The 9099-nt window shown below is 28.3% G+C and overlaps 1 long non-coding RNA gene across 1 annotated transcript; it reads right to left on the reverse strand.

The window, feature by feature from the left end:
• Positions 1-7964: 7964 nt before the first annotated feature.
• LOC131873747 (uncharacterized) lies at positions 7965-8632 on the reverse strand. The gene is made up of 4 exons (XR_009371649.1): positions 8539-8632; positions 8392-8450; positions 8151-8299; positions 7965-8061 (listed from the first exon to the last, which is right to left on the reverse strand). It is a non-coding gene; the product is annotated as an uncharacterized LOC131873747 (long non-coding RNA).
• Positions 8633-9099: the final 467 nt, after the last annotated feature.

Raw genomic sequence — 9099 nt, forward strand, 5'->3', positions numbered from 1 at the left:
CAAAAAATATATTTTTTAAGGATTTGATTAACTTTTTATTCAAAAAAAAAATTAATATGCTCATCAATCTTCAGCGTCTCACACACCTTTTCTCAAGAGTGTTAAAAAAAACCTTTTATTTAGGTCAAAATATGGTGTTGGCACACGTGTATGGTATGGTCCTGAAATGGGCAATTTTAAATAGTGGTTTTTAGAAATCCCTTTTGAAAATGGATTTGTATCATCTAGGTATTAAAACAAATAACATATTTGAAAACTAGACTTGAAGTAATACATTTACTATTACTAAACATTTTTGAGATTCAATCTTTAAGTGTTTCAAATTTGTTGATCAATTGTGACAAATTTGAAAATCAAGAAAAAAACTCCCACTTTAAGCACTTTATGTGGAACCAACTTCTTGCAGGCACCAAGAAAAACAAAAGCAATGAAATTAAGTAGAAGATAGAAAGAAAAACATAGAGAAGGTAAACACATATAAAAAGATAAAAATGAAAACAAAAGAGAGTTAAAAACAAAGAGACAAATAGAATGAAAAAAAAAAAGAATTCAGACAAAGGTAAATGCACAAAAAAGAAAAGGAAAAAAATGAATGAACAAAAATTTAGAGAAAAAAAAGAAACATAATATTAAAAAAGAAAAAGAAAAGATAGACAAGAAATATAAAAATAGATAAAAAGAAAAATAATATAAACAAATAAACTAAAATCAAGCAAAAATAAAAGAATCCATGAAATAAAGAAAGAATCTAGACATAAAGAGGGTAAGAGAAAGAGCAAAAGTAAATTAAAAAAATAATAATTAAAAAGTGACAGAAAGAAAGAGGTGAGAGAAAAAGAAGGAAAAAATAAAAAAATAAAAAAAATGTGAAAAAAGTAGAACTATAGATATACTACAAAACTAAAACAAACAAAAAATGAAGACAAATAAAAGAGTAAAAGAAAATTGAGTGAAAAAACAAAGCAAGAAAGAGCCAAATAAAAGGTAAACGAATGAAAAAACATCAAAAAAAGAAAGATACCACAAGAGAAATAAATACACTAAAAGGAAAAAAGAATGAAATATGGAAAGAGATAAGAAAAATACAAGAAAATTTTGAAATAAATGGAAATAGATATTAATTTAGAAAGAGATAATGTAAAAGAATGACAAAAGAGAACACATAATAGAAATAATGAAAGGTATAAATTGTAATGTGGGGGCCCAACACTATATAGTCTATTGATGTAAGTACAAGCCTAACATCTAGCCCTCAACATCTAAATTCCAAGGGAAACAATACCAAAGGAAGACGAAGAAAAGATAAATATATACAAACAAAGAACAAAAAGGAATTCAAAGAAATAGAAATGAAAAATGAAATATAAAATATAAAGGAATATATAAAATATTTAATCAAAGAAGGAAATGTAAGTGTTTTATCAACATCCAATTGCTAGTCTTTTACCCAAAATCATTGACCCATATTTCATAAGTAGTGATTTGCAAAAACTATCTCTAGACCAAAGGCTTGATTTTAACAAGTTAAGACATTGAGTTCTCATTGTGGAGACTCAAGTTCAAATACAATCGAAATTCTATTTTGTGAATCTTTGTCTTCCTCGATTGTCTTCTAGTGTGGAGGTGGTTTTTGAATAAGTGTATACATAAGTTGTGACTCTTGGTTTTTAACAGTTGTTGTTTCTAATGTTGTTGCTCAAAATGATCTTACATTAGTAACATGGTGGTTGTCATAAGAATTTGTATTGGTCTCATTTCATGCTTAGCACTCATTACATCTAAGTGATGTTCACAAGGTTGAAGCATTAAGATATCATAGAAGGTTACCCAAACCAGTTCTACCAAACCATGAAGCATTGGCCAAGATCAAGCCTACCAAGCTCCCACTTTTCTTCCCCTTGGATCTTAGGGGAATGTCCATAGTCATGCACACTTGTTCCAAAATAGTTCTAGGAAAATAACATGGGAACCATCAATGTTCATGCCTAGTACTGTCAAACCATGGAGCATTGGCCAAGATCAAGCCCACCTAGCTCCCACTTAGCTTCCCCCAAGATCTTAGTGGAAATTCTATAGTTAAACACAATTGTACCAAAATAGTTCTAAGATGGGTAACCCCTCCTAAAGTCCCAATGGATCAAACTTATTACCATCACCTAGATTTTACTAGTGTGAAGTGGATCATTCATGCTCATGAGAGACAACTTCTTGTGAATCACTAATTTTGAAATATGGGTCAAAGAGTTTGATTAAAATAAATGATTGAATATTTAAAAAAACATTACATATAAGTTTATAACGACAAAGAATAAAAGAAAGTAGGAAAAAACTTCGAAACAAAGAAATAGAAATAGAGAAAATTGAGAAAGAAATTTACAAAACAAAAAGAGAGATATGGAGACAATCACAAAGGAAAAATATAAGAAAAATATATGCTAATAGATAGTTACAAAAAAAATGAATGAATGACAGAAATAAGAAAAGCTCTAGGTTCTAGGGTGTTAGGTCCAACAACCTAGAGTCTATGAGCTAAAGTTCCAAATCTAGCAATTAAAACGTATGGTCTAGGGCTCAAGATCTAGGTTCCAAAGGTCCAGTGTTCACAATGAAGTATCTAGGCTCAAAGCTCCAAATTTTAGTGACTATTGTTTATGTCCAAGGTACAAGCTAATAGTTTCTTGGCCTAGAGTCCCCAATCAACAAATCTAGGATGCAAGGTTTTCACTCTAAAGTTCTATGACTTAAATTTCAAGCATGAATGGATACATACTATAGGGTATAAGGTCTAAGGTCAAGGGGTCAATATCTTGAGAGAAAGATCGACTGACCAAAATATACAAAAATAAAAGAGAGATTTTTTTTTTAAAAAGAGACAAAAAGATAAAAAAAAATTAAAAAAATCAAAAGAATAAATACAAGACAAAAGAAAGGGAGAGAAAAATATAAAGAAAGAAAGAATTAATAAAACAAAGATAAAATGAAACAAGAAATTATGAAATAATAAAGAAAAGAATGAAAGGGAAAGGTCTCGAAAGGATATGAGAAAAAGAGAGATAAGTAGAAACAAATAGAAAGAATAAAATAAAGATGGTGGAATAGGAAAAACAAGAAAATATATAAGAAAAAGCAAAGGAGAAAATAAAATCTAGAAGTACAAAACAAACATATTGAAATTCAAAAAAAAGAAGAAATCAATTAACATAGGGAAAAATGTACAACTTGAGTTGACCTAGTGGTGGAGATCTTGTGCTCTTGAAAGAGAGGTCACAAATTCAAATCCCATGAGGGGGTAGGGTATGTACACCTTATCGGCTTTGACCCATTACCTATCAAAAAAAAAATTAACATAAGAAAAAAATGGATAAAAAGTAAGTGAGAAAGAAAGAGAAAGAAAAAATATAGAAATGATGAAATAAATCGAATTAAAAAATAACAAAAAAATAATAATAATATTTAAATAAACAATGAAAGGAAGATAAACAAACAATTAAAAAAAGTATAAGATAGCAAGAATAGAAAAGAGGAGAAAAAGAGAACAAAATAAAGACAAAATATTAAAAAAATACAAAGAAAGTTGAAATGTATAAGGAATAGAAATGGAGGATGAAATCTATAATATAAACAAAGAGGGATAAATAAATAGTGAATGAATAAATTACATAATCTAAGAAATAAATGTGATGTTTTATCAAGACTAAATTGTATAGTTTTAAAATAAAATTTATTGATAAATATTTAATGAATAGTGATTCACAAGAACCCATCTCTTATGAGAATGAATAGTTCACTTAGCAGTCACTACATCTAGGTGATGCTAGAGGTCACCCATCAGAAAAATACTTTGACTCAAGCAAACTTTACCATGAACTTTTCCTTAAAATCAAGCCCACCTAGCTCCCACTTAGCTTTCCCCAAGATCTCAAGTAAAACTCTTTGGTTAAACACACTAAAGTCAAAGAAGTATTACGATTGGTGACTTCTCAACAAGGGCTGATGGTCCAACCCTACGGTCATCATCTAGATACAATGTGTTTTAAAAGGAACATTCTTGCCCATGGGAAATGAGTTCAATTGAGCCAGTATTCATAAAATATAATTTAATAAGCTTAAATAAGAAATTATACAATTAAATCCCAATAGAACATTATAAGTAATATAACACGCTATGAAACTATCACCTACTTGACAAATAACAAAACTAATAAATAGAGAAAAGGAGAAAAAACAAAGAGACATAAAGAGAGAGAAAAAGAAAAAAGAAAAAAATGCAAAGACTCAAGCAAGAAAATAGAAACATAAAATATAATTTGAGAGTTAACCAAAGAGAGGAAAAGCATAAAGATAAACGTACCAAAAAATACATAATAATGAACAAGAATAAATGCAAAGAGAGAGGAAACAAAGAAAAACCAAATAGAAAAAGGAAAGGTAGATAAATCTAGAAAAAAAAAATTAAAAAAAGAGAGAAATTAAAGAGGGGAAAGAGAAAAAAATGAAGAAAAGAAAAAAATTTGAAAAAAGAAGAGTGAAAGAAGAAGAGAAGAAGGAAAATAAACAAGTAATGGACAAAGGAAAAGAAATATAAATAGAAAAAAAAGGAGATAAGAGATAAAATGGAAAAAAAAAATAGAGAAAAAATAAGGGAGAAAAATAAAATAAAATTTTAAGACAAATAATTAAAAAAGATATAAAAAAGAAGAAAAACAAACCAACAAACAAAAGAATTAAAATAAGTAAACAAAGGGTATAAAAAGGAAGAGAGAGAATGAGTATGAGGAGAGAAAAAATGAAAGAAAGAGATGAAAACAAGGAGAGAAATAAAGAAGAAAAGAAGAAAAATAAACAAGTAATGGGCAAAGGAAAAGAAACATATATAGACTGTAAAGAACGAGATAAGAGATGAAATGAAAAAAATAGAAAGAAAATAAGAGAGAAGAAAGAAAAAGAGTAAGTTTGAAATAAATAATTAAATAATGATAGAAAAAAGAGAGAGAAACCAACGAAAGAAATAGTTAAAATAATTAAATAGAGAGCATAAAAAGGAATAGAGAAAATGGGTATGAGGCAAAAGAAATGGAAAGAAAGAGAATATTGAATTGACAAATAAAAATAAAAAAGCATAGAAGAGGAACCAAAAGAAAAGGAGAAAGAAAAAAAATCTTGTAAAAGAAAGAGAACAAAAGATATGTAAGAGATAAAGATATATGAGGAAATAAAATAAAAAAGAGATAAATAGAAAGAGAGAAAAATAATAGAAAAAGTTATAAGAAATGAAAAGAAAAAACAAAGAAAATGGATAGAGATAGAAAAAAGGTGAAAGAAATGGATAATAAGCAAAAAAGAAAAAAATAAAGAAAAAGAATGAACAAAATAGATGGCATAAAAAAGAAGAGGGGAATAGAGAGAGGTAAAAAGAAAAGAAAGAAAGAAATAGTTAAGAAATTTTTTAAAAAATAATTGATGGAAATAAATAAAGAGAGAAAATAAGGCAAAATAAAAGAATGATGAAAAGAAGTAAATTGTCCATGGGGTTATACTTAAATGGCAAGGCCATATGGTTTTAAAGATGTAGATCCATGTTTGAAATCCCAAAGTAACATTTTATGTTGGAATTTCAAGTGGTGGCTCTTAGACTTCCCTTGTGACTTCTTAGTTGAATAAAGTTGAATCATTGACTCTTAGTTAAATACATTGAAGACAAGAAGGTCCAACTTATTACCTCCACTACTATGAGGCTAGTCTAAATAATCCCTACCTATTGATAAAAAAAAATAAAAAAATAAGTAAATTAAAAAAAGAAAAGTAAAAGAAATAGAGAATTAAGAAAGAAAGATTCTTATTTATAGTTCAGGATATGTTGAGTAGTCTATATATGGGTCTACATGCACCTAACCGTGATGTGTAGAAAGAATCTACATCCACCTAACCACGCTACAAACGAGGCATACATACAATATCCATGTGTGTGAGAGAGAGATATATAAAATATTAAATATTGAATAAAAATACATAGTAAAAAGAAATGTGTAGAAAGAATGACAAAAACTAAATAAAAGAGGACGTAGAAAGACACAAAGATTGGAAGAGTTATAAATATATAAAGGGAAACAAGGAAAGAATAAAGGATAAATAGAAAGAGAAAGAAAGAAATAAAGATAGAGAAAGCAAAAAAAAAAAAAAAGATTAAGATAGAGAAAAAAGACAAAAAGGAGAAAAAAGATTAAAAAAAATAGATTGAGAAAGAAAGGAAAAGTGAGAACAAATATATAATGATCAAGATAGAATTACACACAGAAAAGAGAAAATTAAAATAAATGATAGATAAATAAATAAAGAAAGAAAGAAACAAATAAGAAAAGAAAGACAAAATAAATTAGAAAAAAAAAATGTGAGGAGAGAAGAGGGTGGAGAAAATTAAAATAAATGATAGATAAATAAATAAAGAAAGAAAGAAACAATTAAGAAAAGAAAGACAAAAAAAATTAGAAAAAAAAAATGTGAGGAGAGAAGAGGATGTGAAAAAATTACAAAGAAAATAGATAAATATAATAAAATTTTACTCATTTTAATTTTAAGATAATCTTAAATTTAAGAAATAATTGTAAAAAAAAACCTAATTTAGATAATATATATTTAAATTTAAAAATATTAAAATTAAAAACTAATAAATTAAAATACTTACTTTTAATGTAATATCATTTAAATAATACATATTTAATTTTTAAAATAAATTGTGTAAAAATTTATTAAATATTAATATTAGAAAATTAATAAATCAATATATTTAATTTTAGGTGTATTATATTTAAATTCTATATAACAAAAAAAATACTAGATATAAAAAAATTAAAATAACTAAATTATATTAAAAATTGTTAAATTTTGAAAGAATAAAAATTTAAAAAAATCTGCACTGGATTCTCACAAACTATTCAAGCTTCGACCAATTACCGATTAAAAAAATTAAAAAAATTCAAAACTTGCATTTTAATATAATAAATTAAAAACAAGAATCTCTACATGTAATAGAGATAGAGATAATAATATTGCCGTTTGGTACTTTAAATAATCCTTTTAATATTCTTGCAGTCCTTTAAATAAAAAAATTGAATGCGAGTGAGTCCGCTACGAAAGTTTCCTTTAAATAAAAGAATTGAAACCGAGTTGAGTCCGCTACGAAAGTTTGTGCCGTGGACGCTACGAAAGTTGTTTTGACATTTGCACCCACGTCCCACAATTTCCTAGTTTCCTATATTATCACGGAGACGGAAAATGAATTGTAATTTGCTATAGTCTTGCGCCGTTATTTATCAGCTGCAACCCTTGTATGTATTTATAAGTTTTTTCTGTATTTATCTATACATGGTGATGGAATGTACGAGGCTGTAATCTCAGCGCTCCTATTCACAGCGAGTTCTGTCTGTTTCTCTCTGTGTTTTGTTTCACTAACCTACAACCTTAAAATTCCAAGAAGAGTATCGATGTGGTTATTTTAAAAACTAAATTGGGTCTCTGAATAAACTATGTTAAAAGCCACCGCATCTCACACAATCTCTACCTCCTCCAAGGCAGTGGATATTCTCCCAAGTTTGAAAAAAGCTTCTAAATATAGAATACCACGCCGTTATTTTGCTTGAAAACAAAATAATTTGCAGGCTTCTGTGGCTTCGTGACTGTCTTGGAGTTCTTCGTGACTGTGTTGGAATTCTTTCAATCTTGTGCAAACTCTCTCCAACTCAAGATGTATTCATCAAAAATTTCGTCAAACCCTAAATTCCTAGATACGAAGGAGGCAATAATGCATAGCAATGAAATTTATTCAACATCCTAAGTACTGTAAGAAAATTGTTCACAAATCAAACAACCATGTATATTTGTGTATTTCCATACTAGAAATAGAATTACCAATCTAAACCCTTAAAAACAGATCAAAGAAAAGTATTAAATAAGACTGAAAATGAACCTGTTGCCAATGACATCTTACTCGATTGTTGAATGCCGTGGATAGAATTTACTGGTCCGTGAGAATCTTAAGAACTTTCAGGTTTCACAGCCAAAAATCTGTCAATGCACAATTAATTTGTTTAACAAAAATAAAAAAATAAAAACCCTAAAACATAAAATACTGCTTAAATACTAATAACTCTTACCTTACAAGACGAGGATCTGATCTGATACCAAATCATCTATTCTCAGTTTGAATAGAGAAACTTCACAACAGATTAGATCATGGGATCGAATCCCAGAAGCCCCGTCTCCATCGCTCTCCCCGCTCCAATGCGAATATTTTCCTACTAGACTAAGAATTGCAAATCTTAAACCCTTAAAAACAGGTCAAAGAAAAATATTAAATAATTCTAAAAACAAATCTGTTTGCCAATGACATCTTACTCGACTGTTGGAGGCCATGGAGAGTCTTCTGGTCCATGAAAGTCTTGACAGCAAAAAATCTGTTAATGCACAAATAATATGTTTAACAAATATAAAATATCAAAAACATAAAACATAAATTACTGCTTAAATACTGATATGTCTTACCTTACAAGAGATGGATCTGAACAGCAGAGCGAAAACGAGGTAATGCGCCATGCTGCAACTTTGAAACTTCGCAAAGATTGGTGAACAGTAAAGCAAAAACATCTTCCTGACATCCGCCGTAACACGTTATTAATGTGGCAAAAAACATCATTTATGGATATATTAAGTTATTCAGAAGAAACACGGCGAAGAAGTACTCTCGATTAGATAAATTTTTTTGAAATTTTGAATTTTACGGAATTTAGTAAAGAATGGGATTTCGTGTCATGATAATATGAAAAAGCAACGGCGGTTTCTGAAAAAGTACTATAAAAAGAAATTGGCTACATTTAAGTTTCCCAAGAAAGTATGTCACGGACTAGCTTCTTAAAACAGCAAGAGTAAAATGCAAAGAAGGGTGACGGACTTATCAAGGGCGTTTAGTTGATACATTTTTCGTTGGAATTTTATTAAGGGTCTCCTCAACTCCTTTGATGACATTTTAAGGTCATTGAATGGAAATTCTCAAAACTAGTAATTGAACTCTTGTAATATTTATAAATGTTACATATGTAATAGTTA

This window comes from Cryptomeria japonica, chromosome 2 (genome assembly GCF_030272615.1).
Source record: "Cryptomeria japonica chromosome 2, Sugi_1.0, whole genome shotgun sequence".
Taxonomy (NCBI): domain Eukaryota; kingdom Viridiplantae; phylum Streptophyta; class Pinopsida; order Cupressales; family Cupressaceae; genus Cryptomeria; species Cryptomeria japonica.